This window comes from Solanum pennellii, chromosome 2 (genome assembly GCF_001406875.1).
Source record: "Solanum pennellii chromosome 2, SPENNV200".
Classification (NCBI taxonomy): domain Eukaryota; kingdom Viridiplantae; phylum Streptophyta; class Magnoliopsida; order Solanales; family Solanaceae; genus Solanum; species Solanum pennellii.
Window position 1 is genome coordinate 50,061,528 of NC_028638.1, and position 17,792 is coordinate 50,079,319.

The 17,792-nt window shown below is 35.9% G+C and overlaps 1 long non-coding RNA gene across 47 annotated transcripts in view; it reads left to right on the forward strand.

Annotated features, from left to right (window-relative positions):
* The first annotated feature begins 393 nt into the window (after positions 1–393).
* LOC107010243 overlaps positions 394–17,792 on the forward strand; it is a 24,993-nt gene continuing 7,594 nt past the window's right edge. For 11 of the 47 annotated variants that reach the window (XR_003576535.1, XR_003576544.1, XR_003576538.1 and 8 more), the window contains exons 1-6: positions 395–8,851; positions 8,941–12,406; positions 12,504–13,084; positions 16,532–16,643; positions 17,228–17,289; positions 17,384–17,449. This is a non-coding gene — a long non-coding RNA (uncharacterized LOC107010243). Of the gene's footprint in view, positions 8,852–8,940; positions 12,407–12,503; positions 13,085–14,361; positions 14,861–16,531; positions 16,644–16,905; positions 17,070–17,227; positions 17,290–17,383; positions 17,450–17,792 lie in introns of those variants that run through there. The other 36 variants (XR_003576534.1, XR_001455601.2, XR_003576549.1 and 33 more) reach the window with 27 other exon arrangements.

A 17,792-nucleotide genomic window follows, 5' to 3' on the forward strand; every position in this document is an offset into this window, starting at 1 on the left:
TTTAGCCCGTGCAAAGCGCGGATAGATTAGCTAGTGAAATTATAAATAGATATATCATTTAATATCAAATATAGTTATTTTACACTAAATTTTATACTTAATTTTTTAGAATAAAATTATATTAATTTATAATCCGATAACTTAGACTTAAAATTTCATATTCTAAATCAGTCTATTAAAATCACACGAGTTAGATATTTGAAGTTATAACAAATATTAGATTGACAAGATTAGTAACAGATAAGTACTAGGATAAAAAATTATTAAAAATAATATATTTTTATAGTAAGTATTCTTTTTCTTTGACCGCGTTTATTATTTTTGCTTTTTTAACCGCGTAAAAGAAACACTGCGTAGGTTAGAAGCCACACGGTTCAATCACTATAAAATGACACACTGCCTAATTTAGAAGTCGTCAAATTACAGAAGCTAACTCTCCGGCGACTATGTCCGACCAAAACACTAAAATCAATTTCCGTCACCCATTGTCTTTTTGAAGCAATGGTTTTCTTTGAAGAAAAAAATTAAGAAAACTTGATTATCTCGTTAAGGAAATTGTTGCCTTTTGAAGTAAAATTGATGCATATTTTAAGTAAATCGAAGGAAATTCTTGTCTTTTTGAAGCAAATTGGTATTCATATGTTAAGATTCTTCCAGCCTATGTTCAAGAATTAAGCGGAAGTGTGAGGCTATTTGGAGCGCAGTTCGGTCAGTAATATTGAGCCTCTATTAAAATACTAATATTGTTTGATTTTCTTGGAACTCTTGCCTGCATTCTCTTTTTAAATAATTCAAGAACTTGCTTTTTGAAGTTGCGTTGTTAATTGATGGATTGTTTCCTGATCAGCTATTTTGCTTTACATGGTCTAGAATTTTTTGACTTTGATTGTTTTTTGAAAGTTGAAAATAGTGTCCTGTTAGAGAATGGGAACTATATAGTTCATTTTTTCTGATTTTGTAAAGTTTAGTTTCTTGCCCCTCACTGAACCGCCCTTTTTGTGAAATTACACATGAGCTTCCTCTTTTCTTATTCTTATTACTCTCTCTGCTCTATTTTATAAGCAATGACGATGTGAAGGTCTTATCTTCGGTGTAATTTAAATAAAACTTGTTTTCTCTCAAGGTGATGGGTCTTTGATTTTGGAATTAAATTTCCATTTCACTGTGGTTCTTCTCTTTCTCATAAGCCTGGATGTCAATGCTTTTGAGCTGATTAATTTTACTTGGCAAAGTTCAGTTTCTTTCACGCCCCTCACCAAACCTCTCTTTTTGTGATATTGCACATGCACGTCCTCTTTTTGTATTCTTATCACTCACTCTGCTTCGTTTTATACACAATGAAGATTTAGATGTTTTCATGCGTTGATGTTCAATCAAACATGTTGCCTGGCGAGCTAAAGACCCATTGCTTGGCATGGCACTTCAGGTGGGTCTAAGAGATTTTGGGAAAAGTTCCATTTTATGGTCCTTCTTCTCTGTCTCATGGGCAAATTGATGCTTGCAGCAATGTTGGGTGTCATAGCTCTTGAGGTTATCGTGCTTTGGCACCACAAAGTTCAATCTTTTTGTCACTACTACACGACTTCCTACTTTTTTTGTTCTTATTACTCTCTCTGGTATAACTTTATAAAGCAATTTAACATGTTTACTCTCGAGTTGAGAACTGTTGCTTGGCATGAGATTTAGGAAAAAGTTCCATCTCATGGTGGTCTTTTTTGTCTCGTAAGGCTATTGCAGCCATGACATATTTCAAAGCTTTTGAGATGATTCGTGTTTTGGCTTTGTGAAGTTTAGTCTCCCCCCCCCCTCCCCGGGAACCGCCCGTTTCGTGAAATTACACATGAGCTTCCTCTTTTCTTATTCTTATTACTCTCTTTGCTATATTTTATAAGCAATGACGATGTGAAGGTCTTATCTTCGGTGTAATTTCAATAAAACTTGTAATCTCTCGAGCTGATTAATCTGTTGCTTGGCACGACATCTTAGGTGGGTCTATGAGATTTTGGAATTAAATTTCTATTTCAAGGTGGTTCTTCTCTTTCTCATAAGCCTAATTGTTGTTTGCAGCCACGATGGATTTCAATGCTTTTGAGCTGATCCGTAATTTTACTTGGCGAAGTTCAGTTTCTTTCACACCCCTCACCAAACCTCTCTTTTTGTGATATTGCACATGCACTTCTACTTTTTGTATTCTTGTCACTCACTCTGCTTCGTTTTATACACAATGAAGATTTGCATGTTTTCATGCGTTGATGTTCAATCAAACATGTTGCCTGGCGAGCTAAAGACCCGTTGCTAGGCATGGCACTTCAGGTGGGTCTAAGAGATTTTGGGAAAAGTTCCATTTTATGGTCTTCTTCTCTGTCTCATGGGCAAACTGATGCTTGCAGCCATGCTTGGTTTCATAGCTTTTGAGGTTATCGTGTTTTGGCACCACAAAGTTCAATCTTTTTGTCACTACTATAAGACTTTCTACTTTTTTGTCCTTATTACTCTCTCTGGTATAACTTAACAAAGCAATTTAACATGTTATTTCTGGAGTTGAGAACTGTTGCTTGGCATGAGATTTAGTAGAAAGTTCCATCTCATGGTGGTCTTCTTTGTCTCGTAAAGCTAACTGATGCTTGCAGCCATGACAGATTTCAAAGCTTTTGAGCTGATTCGTGTTTTGGCTTTGTAAAGTTTAGTTTCTTTCCCCCTCACTGAACGACGGCCCTTTTCGTGAAATTACACATGAGCTTCCTCTTTTTTTATTCTTATTACTCTCTTTGTTCTATTTTATAAGCAATGACGATGTGAATGTCTTATCTTCGGTGTAATTTAAATAAAACTTGTTTTCTCTCGAGGTGATTAATCTGTTGCTTGGCACGGCACCTCAGGTGGGTCTATGAGATTTTGGAATTAAATTTCCATTTCACGGTGGTTCTTCTCTTTCTCATAAGCCTAGCTGTTGTTTACAGCCACGATGGATGTCAATGCTTTTGAGCTGATTAATTTTATTTGGCAAAGTTCATTTTCTTTCACACCCCTCACCAAACCTCTCTTTTTGTGATATTGCACATGCACGTCCTCTTTTTGTATTCTTATCACTCACTCTGCTTCGTTTTATACACAATGAAGACTTGGATGTTTTCATGCGTTGATGTTCAATCAAACATGTTTCCTGGCGAGCTAAAGACCCGTTGCTTGGTATGGCACCTCAGGTGGGTCTAAGAGATTTTGGAAAAAGTTCTATTTTATGGTCCTTCTTCTCTGTCTCATGGGCAAACTGATGCTTGCAGCCATGTTGGGTGTCATAGCTCTTGAGGTTATCGTGCTTTGGCACCACAAAGTTCAATCTTCTTGTCACTACTACACGACTTTCTACTTTTTTTGTTGTTATTACTCTATCTGGTATAACTTAATAAAGAAATTTAACATGTTTTTTCTCGAGTTGAGAACTGTTGCTTGGCATGAGATTTAGGAGAAAGTTCCATTTCATGATGGTCTTCTTTGTCACATAAGGCTAACTGATGCTTGCAACCCTGACAAATTTCAAAGCTTTTGAGCTGATTTGTGTTTTGGCTTAGTAAAGTTTAGTTTCTTTCCCTCCCTCACTGAACTGCCCTTTTCGTGAAATTAGACACGAGCTTCCTCATTTCTTATTTTTATTACTCTCTCTGCTCTATTTTATCAGCAATGAGGATGTGAAGATCTCATCTTCGGTGTAATTTCAATAAAACTTGTTTTCTCTCAAGGTGATTAATTTGTTGCTTGGCACAGTACCTAAGGTAGGTCTATGAGATTTTGGAATTAAATTTCCATTTCATGGTAGTTCTTCTCTTTCTCATAAGCCTAACTGTTGTTTGCAACCACGATGGATTTCAATGATTTTGAGCCGATTCGTGTTTTTACTTGGCAAAGTTCAGTTTTTTTCACACCTCTCACCAAACCTCTCTTTTTGTGATATTGCACATGCACTCCCTCTTTTTGTATTCTCATCACTCATTCTGCTTCATTTTGTACACAATGAAGATTTAGATGTTTTCATGCGTTGATGTTCAATCTAACATGTTGCCTGGCGAGCTAAAGACCCATTGCTTGGCACGACACTTCAGGTGGTCTAAGAGATTTTGGGAAAAGTTCCATTTTATGGTCCTTCTTATCTGTCTCATGGGCAAACTGATGCTTGCAGCCATGCTTGGGTTTCATAGCTTATCGTGTTTTTGCACCATAAAGTTCAATTTTTTTGTCACTACTACACGACTTTCTACTTTTTTTGTTCTTATTACTCCTCTCTGGTATAACTTAATAAAGCAATTTAACATGTTTTGTTTCGAGTTGAGAACTGTTGCTTGGCAAGAGATTTAGGAGAAATTTCATTTCATGGTGGTCTTCTTAGTCTCGTAAGGCTAACTGATGCTTGTAGCCATGACAGATTTCAAAGCTTTTGAGCTGACTCGTGTTTTGGCTTTGTAAAGTTTAGTTTCTTCCCCCCCACTGAACCCGCCTTCTCGTGAAATTACACACGAGCTTCCTCTTTTCTTATTCTTATTGCTCTCTCTGCTCTATTTTATTAGCTATGAGGATATGAAGGTCTTATCTTCGGTGTAACTTCAATAAAACTTGTTTTCTCTCGAGGTGATTAATCTGTTGCTTGGCACGACACGTTAGGTGGGTCTATGAGATTTTGGAATTAAATTTCCGTTCATGGTGGTTCTTCTCTTTCTCATTAGCCGAACTGTTGCTTGCAGCCATGATAGATTTCAATGCTTTTGAGCTGATTCGTGTTTTTACTTGGCAAAGTTCAGTTTCTTTTACACCCCTCACCAAACCTCTCTTTTTGTGATATTGTACATGCACTTCCTCTTTATGTATTCTTATCACTCACTGTGGTTCGTTTTATACACAATGAAGATTTGGATGTTTTCATGCGTTTATGTTCAATCAAACATGTTGCCTGGCGAGCTAAAGACCGTTGCTTGGCATGGCACTTCAGGTGGATCTAAGAGATTTTGGGAAAAGTTCCATTTTATGGTCCTTCTTCTCTGTCTCATGGGCAAACTGATGCTTGCAGCCATGCATTGTTTCATAGCTGTTGAGGTTATCGTGTTTTGGCACCACAAAGTTCAATCTTTTTGTCACTATTGCACGACTTTCTACTTCTTTTGTTCTTATTACTCCTCTCTGGTACAACTTAACAAAGCAATTTAACAAGTTTTTTCTCGAGTTGAGAACTGTTGCTTGGCATGAGATTTAGGAGAAAGTTGCATTTCATGGTGGTCTTCTTTGTCTCGTAAGGCTAACTGATGCTTGCAGCCATGACAAGTTTCGAAGCTTTTGAGCTGATTCATGTTTTGGCTTTGTAAAATTAAGTTTCTTTTCCCCATCACTGAACCACCCTTTTCGTGAAATTACACATGTGTTTCTTTTAAACGATGAGGATGTGGAGGTTTTGTCTTTTGTGGAAGTTCAATAAACTGGTTTTCTATTGAGCTGATTAAACTGTTGCTTGGCACTGCACCTCAGGTGTGTCTATGAGATTTCTGAATTTAATTTCCTTTTCATGGTGTTTCTTCTTTGTCTCATAAGGCTAATTGTTGTTTGCAGCCACAATGGATTTCAATGCTTTTGAGATGCTTCATGTTTTTACTAGTCAAAGTTCAGTTTCTTTTCCACCCCTCACCGAACCACCGTTTTTGTGATATGACACATGTGCTGCTTCTTTTTATATTCTTATTACTCACTATGCTCCGTTTTATATACCTATGATGGTTTGGATGTTTTCTTTCGTTGATGTTCAATCAAACATGTCGCCTGTCGAGCTAAAAGAACTGTTGCTGGGCAAGATCAGTTGGGTCTATGAGATTTTGGGAGAAATTCCCTTTTATGGTCCACCTTCTCTGTCTCTTAGGCAAGCTGATGGTGTTTCACAACTTATCGTGTTTTGGCACCACTTAGTTCAATATTTTTGTCACTAAACTGGTGAAACTACACGACCTTCTACTTTTCTTTTTCTTATTACACTCTTTTGTATAACTCAAAAAAGCAATTTAACATGTTTTGCACCTCAGGTGGGTCTATGAGATTTCAGAGAAATTTTCATTTCATGGTGCGTCTTCTCTGTCTCATAAGGGTAACTGATGCTTGCAGCCATGACAAATTTAAAAGCTTTTCAGCTTTTTCGTGTTTGGTCTTGGCAAAGTTCACTCTCTCCCCCCCTCCCCCCCACACCACCACCACCACACACACCCCACCAAACCACCTTTTTTCATGAAGTTACACATGAGCTTCCTCCTTTCTTATTCTTATTACTCTCTCTCATGTGTTTTATAAACAATGAGTATGTGGAAGTTTTCTCTTTCATGGAAGTTCAGTAAAAATTTGTATTTGTTTTCTCGTGAGCTGATTTTACTGTTGTTTGGCACGGCATCTCAAGTGGGTCTATGAGATTTTTGAATTCAGTTTCCATTTCATGGTGTTTCTTCTCTATCTCATAAGGCTAACTGTTGTTTGCAGCCACAATGGATTTCAGTGCTTTTGAGCTGATTCATGTTTTTACTTGGCAATATGTAGTTTCTTTCCCACCCCTCACCGAACCACCCTTTTCGTGATACCACACATTAACTCCCTCTTTTCTTATTCTTATTACTCACTGTGCTTCGTTTTATGAACAATGAAGATTTGGATGTTTCCATCCGTTGATGTTCAATCAAACATGTTGCCTATGAGCTAAAGAACTGTTGCTTGGCGTGGCACTTAGGTGGGTCTATGAAATTTTCGGAAAAGTTCTATTTTATGGTCCTTCTTCTCTGTCTCATAGACAAAATGATGCTTGTACCCATGCTGGGTTTCACAACTTATGAGCTTATCGTGTTTTGGCACCACAAAGTTCAACTTTTTTGTCTCTAAATCACCCTTTTTGTGAAACTACACGACTTTATACTTCTCTTGTACTTATTACTCTCTCTGGTATAACTCAAAAAAGCAATATAATATGTTTTTTGTCGAGTTGAAAACTGTTGCTTGGCATGGCACCTCAGGTGGGTATTTGAGATTTTGGAGAAAGTTCCATTTCATGGTGCGTTTTCTTTGTCTCGTAAGGCTTAACTGATGCTTGCAGCCATGAAAGATTTCAAATCTTTTGAGCTGATTCGTGTTTTGGCTTGGCAAGGTTCAGTTTATTTTCGTAAAATTGCACATGAGCTTCCTCTTCTCTTATTCTAATTACTCTCTTTGCTCCATTTTATAAGCGATGAGGATGTGGATGTTTTATCTTTCGTGGGATTTCAGTAATACTTGTTTTCTCTCGAGCTGATTAAACTGTTGCTTTGGCACGACACCTCAGGTGGAATTATGAGATTTTGGAATTAAATTTCCATTTCATGGTGTTTCTTTACTGTCTCATAAAGGCTAAATGTTGTTTGCAGCCACGACGGATTTCAATGCTTTTGAGCTGATTCGTGTTTTTACTTGGCAAAGTTCAGTTCCTTTCACACCCCTCACTGAACCACTCTTTTTGTGATGTTGCACATGCACTTCCTTTTTTCACATTCTAATTACTCACTCTACTTCGTTTTACACACAATGAATATTTGGATGTTTTCTTTTGCCTGTCGAGCTAAAGAATTGTGCTTGGCACGGCACTTCATGCAGGTTTATGAGATTATGGGAGAAGTTCCATTTTATGGTCCTTCTTCTCTATCTCATAGGCAAACTGATGCTTGCAGCCATGAATGTTTCACAGTTTATGAGCTTATCGTGTGTTGCCCCACAAAGTTCAATTTTTTTATCACTAAATCACCCTTTTGGTGAGACTTCACAACTTTCTAATTTTCTTGTTCTTATTACTCTCTCTGGTATAACTTCAAAAAGCAATTTGACATGTTTTTTCTCGAGTTGAAAACTGTTTCTTGGCATGGCATCTCAGGTGGGTATATGAGATTTAGGAGAGAGTTCCATTTCACGGTGCGTCTTCTTTGTCTCATAAGGCTTAACTGATGCTGCAGCCATGAGAGATTTCAAAGCTTTTGAGCTGATTCGTGTTTTGGCTTCGCAAAGTTCTGTTTCCTCCCCCCCTCACCAAATCACCCTTTTTGTGAAATTACACGTGAGCTTTCTCTTTTCTTATTCTGATTACTCTGTTTCATCAACCTTGAGGATGTGGAGGTTTTGTTTTTTGTTGAATTTCAGTAAAACTTATTTTCTTTTGTGCTGAAAAACTGTTGCTTGGCTCAGCACCTCAGGTGGGTGTATGAGATTTTTGAATTAAATTTCCATTTCATGGTGTTTCTTCTAACTTTGAACTATTTCCTTGTTATTGCATGCTTTCCCAGAATTAAACTAAATCTTCCTAGCAAGTGAAGTATTGCATGCTTTCCCACAAAATTTTGGCTTTAAAGTAGAGTCTCTAAGCTCTATTTCTGACATTTCTTTGTTGAAAATTATTACTAAAACTCATGGGATGCCAAATGGATATTGCAGGGTTTTTAAGGTAAAGTTATTTTGAGATATGACTGGTAGTATTCATTAGGATAGGTAAAAAACTAACTTGGTCTTTGTTTTTGCCATTGTATACAATATGGCAAGTGTTTGTTCCATGGAGTTGATGATTGTAGACATGAAAATCTTAAGAGTTATTTGATACCACAAGCTATGCTCTCCTCTTAGGTGCATGGGGACTCACATAAATAGATTGCTGCTGGAAATCGAGGTAAAACATATGAGCTTATAAGGAAAAAGAAGAGTTGAAGATGTCAGTCAGCTCCTCCCTTTTACCAAGGCAAGAAAGTTCCTTGCCACATGTGAGTCTTCAAGAATGGCTGGATGAAATAACAATACAAGACTGTTCATGATGTGCCACTCATACCAGGTAAGTAGTCCTTGAGTACTTATTTCTGTTGATTATCAATGATGACAGAAAATGTGTGCGACTATTTAATGATCTTTTCCATCATGCAGAAGCTTTCTGGAGCTTACACAGCTGTCATCCCACCAATGTGATCAATCTTCCATCCTAAGTTGTGGTGATTGTGTATTCTTTGATGAGAGGTAATAGTATCAAATTTCTTGTGAGGGTAAGGTATCTTTCTGATACAATCTAAATAAAAAAATATGTTAGTAACTCAGATGATGTTACTACATGTGATGGGGAGTAAAAAGAAGGTAAACCATTCCTTCCATTTGTTCCTGACCTTAATAAGAGCCTAAGTTGCATTGACCCTTCATTGTTGCTGCTGCACCCACGTCGACACGAGGCGTGCGTGGGTGCGGGATATGTGTTGGATTGGGTCAACCCACATTTTGTCTCCTGTTTAGCTTTTTCCTCTTGGTCACTGTTTGTTGCTTCTTGATTTATGCCTTATAGAGAGAAACTAAGAGTTCAAGCGGTTGTGTTTTGACCTCTGGTAGACAGTAGCAGTGATCTGTACGGAAGTTGGTGGAATTAAGGCCTTGAATTCCTTTTTTTTTTAGGGGAACAACCAGAGAGCTTGAAAGAAGAAGTTGGGGTCTTGGGGAAAACGAGTTAGAAGATCTTTCAAAATTTTAAATATCTCTGTAGTTTTATTTTAAATTTTAGAATTTTTTCGCCAAAGTCCAGCACCCGTATTGATGACATTATTCACATTTTAGGAAATACTCCACTAGCTAACAAGATTTAAGCACGTATTTCATAAGCATGATCCCTTACATCGCTGAAAATGAAATTGGAACTTCTGTTGAACATGAAGTTGTTTTCACGTATAATTTTGGAAAGAATGGAACATAGTGTCTTGGTCCCTGCCATCTTGTTCCCAAACCCTGCAAAGTTTGATCTCAATTTTTTTGCTCTTTCTTGAAAGGATATAGCCAGTATAGGGGGACATGATCCATTGGATGTTTTTGGTTTAGGTTCTTCTGAATTCTATTATGATGGAAATGATTTGGCACATGTATTCTCATGGTGAAGAGAATCTCAAGAATTATTTGATACCACAGGCTATGCTCTCCTCTAGGGTGGGTCGGGACTCACGTAAATGGATTGATGTTGGAAATAAAGGTGAAACTGATAAGCTATAAGGAAGAGATGAGTAGAAGAAGCCATTGCTCCTCCATTTTACCAAGGCAAAAGGAAGTTCTTTGCCATGAGTGAGTCTACAAGAAAGGCAGCAGGAAATAACACTATTAAGATTTTTCACACTGTGCCACTCATGCCTGGTAATTTGTGCTTGATTGCTTTGACCATGCTTTTGCAGGTCATTCCTGAAATTGGTTACCAATTTACTACACAACTATGCTGACCAAATTCAAAACTGGGGATGGATCTGCGAACATTTATTTTCAAGCTTCAAGATCATTTACCAGGTAAGTTATGATCTTTGTTTATACTTTGATCACACAACCAGTCTATCGAACTTGAAAAAATTTCCCATTTACCAGAAAATGCATTGCATTAAATTTTGCAACATTTCATCAAAGTTAAACCTAACTATGAGCTTGAAGTTATTTTGTTTTGGTTTAAGCAGGAACTTAAATCTGATTCACAAAAGCCAACATCTTTCACACTTCTTGCTGTAACATTCTCTTATACTTGTCCCTGTCAAATTATATTACATGCAAACCATTTGCAGATCAGTCTTTGAAGGGAAAGGTATTGTAGTAGTGATTATGGTTGTTCATACAGGTTAATCGCTCACCTACTTTCTCAAACCTTTTACCACACCTTTATAGCTTATTCTCTTTGACATTCACATTCCTTTCTCATAAGGATATTTGCCGGTGTAAATGTGGAAAACAAAGCATGAAAAGCACTTCTTCTCATGCTAGTTATTCCATTCTGTGGTATCATCAACAATTTATATTAGTTCAGTGCTCCATCTTGTTTAAAGCAAGAAGGATTTTCAAGTGTCATTTGAGTCCATCGTCTCTTAAGGTCCATTTTTTAGAGGGGGTTTGCCTCCCTTCTTTGGTAAGCCCTGATTTTTTTGAAGTTATGCACTTGCGCTAGTTTGCATCTCTGTTTTTGCAAGTAATTACTTGTGAACCTCTTTTTGTTACATTAATTCAGAATGAGGCTACAGTGAGAATTATGCGATTTCTGTTCGAGGGTGGTTGCCCTACTCTATGATTTTCCTGTGATTCTTTCATTTTCTAAAGAAATCAACAGCCCTTCAAAAAAGAGAAAAAGACATAGATAGAGTACACTACAGTTTTTGGCCTTTCCCCCCATCATTTATGTTCTGGGACTGTGATTTTCTTGAGCTTCAGGTCTATTGGGAACAAACTTCTCTAGTCCCCCCCACAAAGGACCAGGGTAAGGTCTATCTACCAATGCTAGCTTTTAATTATAGGTTAAGGCTGTGATGATGACAAATGAAGTTGTATTGAGTTGGGTCAGGCATTGGAGCTACCTTTCTTGGCAAGGCAACCTGGTAAGGCGTCAGCATTTTGCAACGGAGTTCTGCAGCCATGGCGGTTACTTTGTCTCCTTTTGCCTGGTGTTATTACAAATCTGAGCCTCAGGAGAAAGACGTTTGAAGTCTTGTGAATTCCATTTTGTTAGGTTTGCCTAAAAAATTCAAGAATGAAGCAGCAGAGAGTATGGGATTTCTATCAAGGGTGGTTGCCCTTATCTCTATGCTTTGCCTATGATACTCCATTTTTTAATACAAACTAACAGCCCTTAAGAAAGGGGACAGAGAGTACACTTGAGTTTCTGGTTTTCTTTGCATCTTTGCACTCTTAAACGTATGCTCATAAGGCAATAAACAACTATACAACAATAGCAGCATGACTATGAAAATTATAAAAGAGGCAGTGATGATTTCTGGGATAACTAAATTCGGGCATTGAGATTACCCAACCCGTATCTTGGCGGGGCAACCCGGTATGGCCTGTAGTTGAGACGCGTAACTCACACATGCAATTGTTTGGTGCATCCATGGTGTGCTTGGCTTCTCTTTGGCCTTATCTTCACACAAATCTGAGCCTCAATTTGCTAAAGAAAAAAAGGAGAATAAGGTCAAATTTACACCTTCACTATGTATAAGGAGCAATATCTTTTCCATGATTAATGTGGAAGATATTGTACCAACGCCGTTCTGATTTGCAGTTTTAGTGCTTATTGATAATGTATTAAAACATTATAAATACATTGATTGTAGTTGGTAATACATGATTAGGTACTCAACCTACATTCTCAAACCTTTTACTACACTTCATAGCTTATAATCTTCAACATTCATATTGCTCCCTGTCTAAATGTGCAAATCATAGCATTTCAATTTAATTTTTATAACTTAATGACATCATTTATGTTTTAGGAAATACTCTACTAGCTAACAATATTCTCTAGAATAAGAAAATGATTGTTTTCTTCATAATACAGGTTCTGTGTATTGTATGCGTTAATCTAACTGATGTGGGCCTGTTAGAATTTATTTAACAGGTTGGTCCATCGACACTAATTAGCTCTCATATTTTACACCATTTAACTATTGCTTAATGTTCTGTCATGTTTCTGAATAATGTATTTGCTAGTACAGATGGATCATCAATAGTTTCCCTATCAGTGAATTGGGTCCTGAATAAACAAGGCTTGCAGGAGTAACTTCATACTTGATTTATGAATTTGGAGCTACCTCGATGCTTTCTCTTGCCTCCATCCACCCCCATATAATAAAAAGAGAAAGAACAAGGATTTAGAACCGAAAGTGATTTAAGATATTTTCTTTATTCCTGATGTCTTTGTTTCCATTTGTGTTGGAACAATAACACTCCGATATGGATGAGTATGTCCATAATCCATGCCAGGTGGTCTTCTTATGTTGAAGCAAGCAATGCTATAAACTTGGAACATTCGCAGTGTGTGTGAGTGGTTCTAGAGCCCTCAAGCCCAAAAATCTGCTGTCCTTTTGGTTGTGTATAAATGAGCTAATCCAAGCCCAATTTTAGCCAGGTTCAGCTCAACTTGGTGCATTGAGAGATGAGCTCAAGGTTGTCTTGAATCTAATCAGGCCCGGGCTCAAGACAGTCAGTTTTTTTTAATAGATAACTGTGGTGCCCTGACCAGCTTGCATGCACCTCGATGATCATGTTTTTGCTGAGTGGAATAACGGCTCTACAGGTTTGGTTAACTTTTGCAACTAAGAATTAATTTACTATTATCAAATCAAACTAGAAATGGTAAAAATTATGAAAACACTCCTAACATAAATAATCCTGCAACTCTCATGTCTGGAATAATCATAAAAGAATTGAGTTCTACAAAGTTTTAACATATCCTCGAATCTTCAAACTACAGAAAAAACAAAAATTAATGCAATGTATCTGATGCTGAAATAAGACTATGAATTTGTTGCATTTGTCTAAAATCTGAGTCCATTGGAGATATAAAGGATGCTTGAGATTTTAGTAGGAGGACTGCTTTATTAATTCATATGGCTGGCTATATATATAGCATCTTATTTAGATCTTAGGCTAATTAATGAATGAGAGAGACGAGGGAAAAAGATAAAGGTGCTGGAGAGGGTATTTTGTCATAGGTTTTCCAGCATTACTAAAATTTATGGGGAGGAGTAGAGAGGCGGCTTTCTGGTAATGTTATCTTTTCAATAGAAAAGAAGTGACCTACTTGTAAATGAGGGGGAAAAAATGAAGATACTGCTTGGTATTTATACCTGGTCTACAGTTGAAAACAAAAACAATAATAAGTTGGTAGTCTCTTCAAGGTTTAGTCTAGCAGAAATCCGGGAAGAACCTCTCTACCTCTCAAAGGTTAGGGTATGGTCTGTGTACATTCTATTCCCCCAGATCCGGCTTGTGGGATTACACTGGTGTTTGTTGCTCTTCAAGGCTGTGTGTCTAGCGAACCAGTTACTTTGGAACTCAAGCTTAGTATACTTAACTACTCAAGCGAGCTCGATTTAGACTTGAACTTGAAAAGTTACAATTGGATTTGTCGTGGCAAACCGAAGCTTGAGCAGTGGTTGGAGCTTGCAAAACAAGTCTTCTCGAACTTTTAGTCCTCCACATATCTTGTTAATCGTAAAAAATAAATGACCAGAAGATAACTCGTCTTTTCCAAGAATAAGTGGAGTTGGTTCTTCTTCCAAGAATAAGGTGTTCAATTTTCTATTATAGGGACAATATATAGGAAAAACGTGACAATTTTCTGAAATTCTACAAAGTTGAGCTTACATGCATTTTACAGCGAAACCTTTCCTGGCATTTGATCCCCTTGTTTTAGTAATGGTCAAAGGTTGAATAATTGCAGATAGAAATTATCCCTGCAGTTAGCTGTTGTTTTCTTTGTTCTTCTTAGAGAATTTGATTTCATTAGCTGTGTGCTGATATTAATCATTATCACATTATTTGTAACTACTTGAACTCCCTCTCTTCCAGGCTGTTACTTGTGGCAAAGACTCCACCCGCTATCAGTAATTGTAGCTGATGATGTTTTGCAGTGTCAGCCAAGTGTATTGCAAATGTACTCCTTTTTTTTCTTGGAGCAATTCGGTTTTGGATTACATCCGCATGAAACCAACCTAGTGTCAAAAATCTCTCATGACTCGTTAGTATACCTAATTTGGTTCTGTTTGCTACCTATACTATGCAATAATATCATACTAAAGATGTCTGGTATGCAATCATCACTTTGAAGGATAATCTGGATCTAGAGCGCGATACATGTATGTACTAAATGTAATATTGCTTAGTTAGGTTTGTGAAGTAGGAGTTCTCATGACTCGTATTTGGTTCTGCTTGCTAATCAATAATGTAATATTAACTTCTGGTGACAGCAACTCTCTCTCTCAAACTCTAATTGTTTCTTGAGTATAGAATGTAAAGAAATGCCATGATTATGATTTAGGTAATTTGATCGTTGCATCATTTAACTGGGGAGATTTTATGTTGTACCCATTAGGTAATAATAAAGATTAATTTAGGATTAAATATAGTACATATATCTTTTGTAAAATTTATTTCAGGAGATCACATGATTTTTATTGGAACTTTGAAAGATTTAGATAATTTATACTAGACATACGTAATTTCTTTGAAATCTCAAGGTGAGTTTCTATTAAAGGGATTTGGAAAAAAACATTGATGCCTAAGATTAGATCTTCAAAATGGGTTTGACCCGCGAAGTCAATTCAACCCAACCCTTGAATTAAGTGTTGGCTCTTATAATTAGTTAGGATAACTAGAAAGAAAGTGTCTACTTTTACAATATAATGTTAAGTTTTTTTATTTTTAAAGACAACATATAAAATATTACTCCTTCAGTTCGAAATTGTTTATCATGTTGCGCTTATCTAAAGTTAATTTGACTAATTTTCAAAGCAAATTAGATTACATTAATTTGATATATAAATAAAAAAATAAATATTCTAAAACTATATGGAAAGTACTATAAATTACAATTTTTTGCATACTAATATGATGAAAAAAATTAAAATATTTGTCAAAGGTTTTATAATTTGACTTTAAAATTAAAAATCATGATAAATAAAATAGACGGAGAAAATATAAATATTTAAGATAAATAAAGCAATATTGAATATCTGAAAAGTTGAAAATGAGATTATAGATAGATGTGCCATTTAAATGCAAATATCAAATTTAGTTATTTTACGCTAAATTTATATTGAAAATTAATTTAATAGGTATAAATATTACTTTATAATCTTATTACTTGGAATCATAAATTTCATATTCTAAATTAATCTGTTAAAATTATACAATACTTCATATTTTAAATTAAATTAAAATAAAAAATAAATAAGTAACAAATAGTAGTAGGATAAATAAAATTTAATAAAAATAATATATTTTATGTTAAGTAGTTTTTTGCATTATTATTTTTTTTCACCCGCGTAAGTTAGAAGCTACTACTGTTCAAAAACTATAAAGGTGCCACCACCGTTCAAAAAGTATAATGAAGAGACTGCGTAAGTTTCTCCCGGCGACGATGACGATGTCCGACCAAAAATCAAGAACTTGATTGGTTTTTGCATATTTTAAGGAAATTGTGGTCTTTCTTGAGTTAAATTGGTATTTTTAGATTCATATTGTAAGTAAATCAAAGGGAATTTTAGTCTTTTTGAAGTAAAATTGGTATTCTTGAATGTATATGTTCATATTCTTGCAGCCATGTTCAAGAATATGAATGCAGAAGGGAAGCATTAAGCGAATGCCATGTGAATTTGGTTATTACTTATTTGCATTGAAGATTTCTGATCAAAACCCTAAACCCTGAAACAATTTTCTGGTCGTTTCATCTGCTCTACTTAAAAAGAGAAAAGGGAAGTTTGAGAACACTCTATTGTTAGATTTTCTTGGACTCGGCATGCATTTTCTTTTAAAAAAAATTCAAGAACTTGCTTTTTGGATGTTACATTGTTCTTAGATGCATTATTAAGAAAATCAAAGAAACTTTGTTTTCAAGGATATATTGGTATCACAAATGTCAAGGAAATTCAAGAAATCCATTTTTCTTTTTAGAAGTATTGTGTTGTCATTATTGCAGTGTATGTGAAGGATGTTTACGAATTTGTTTTTACTTTTTTAGGGAGATGGGGAGCGTTAAGTGATTGCCTAGTCGCAGCTCAATTCGATCTGGGTTATCTTGTATGATTTCTCAAGGGTTGTTGAGGAGTTGGTTTTCAATAGCCTTGATGCTGGTACTTATTTATCCTTATGATTTTATTAGGTATTGAATGGAAAGTAGTGGAGTTATTCTTGAAGGCCCCACTCAAACAAATTGAATTTTTTTAAAAGTTTAATTATAAGAGATTGATTTGTATTATTTTGAATGAAAGACACTCAATTGGACAGAATTTCATTTTTATGGTCTAGAATTTTTGATTTTGATTGTTTCTTAAAAGTTGAAATTGTGCCATGTAAATGGAGAATCATATGTTCTCTGATTTTCTTATTGTTTAGATGATCAATAGAGGCGAGGTGCTGAGAAAAGGGCAAGTCGTGTTGTTATGCAATTTAATCGCTTAGACTAGCTGCTCAAACTCTTCAATGAATTCTTACGTTCCTTCATTTGCTACTTATGATAATGAGGGCATATAAAAATTGATATAAATTTTCTCCTCTTGGTATGATGGTCAGTCTAGTATTATAATATTATTTTTTTTCAAATAAATATATATAACAACTTATTTCTTTTTGCCATGAGATTTGCTTCCTATAGGGGTGTTCTTTTTATATTTGTTATTCTTGTAACTAGTGTACTCCTTGTTTGAACGTAACCCAGTTTCCACCCGGTATCTGTTGCTATTGACATTGGGACCTGCTATGTTAAGGTGGATGACAATGGTAAGTTGAAGTTTCTTTGACATTGATCTTATCAATTTTGATCTGCTCAATTTATTATTTACTTTATCATCTGAAGTTGTACTTCCTCTTGAAGGATCTGGTGTTTCACGTGATGGACTGGTGTTGATGGGAGAAAAATATAGTCATCTTTTTGCAAAATGTTCGACCGACATCATCTTTTCTATTGTACTGATTCTCCTGTACATAATTTCTTTGGCCTGACAACTATGATGTTCATAACCTGGAATGATTGTTGTAGTCTATAGGATTGCTTGCATGCATTACTCGACTGATAGGCTGTTTGATGGTTTGTGTTCACTAGTATCTTTTTACTGATGTTCTTTTATTTATTGTATGGCTGTACACAACACCAAATATTGATGCTTACATTTTGGTTTTGCTTGATTGTAAGTTGTTCATGTACATTGCTTTCCTGGACAATTACTTTCTGTACCTGTACCCCGTCTCCCCAAAAGAAAATGGGTAGCTTCAGTGAGGGGGGG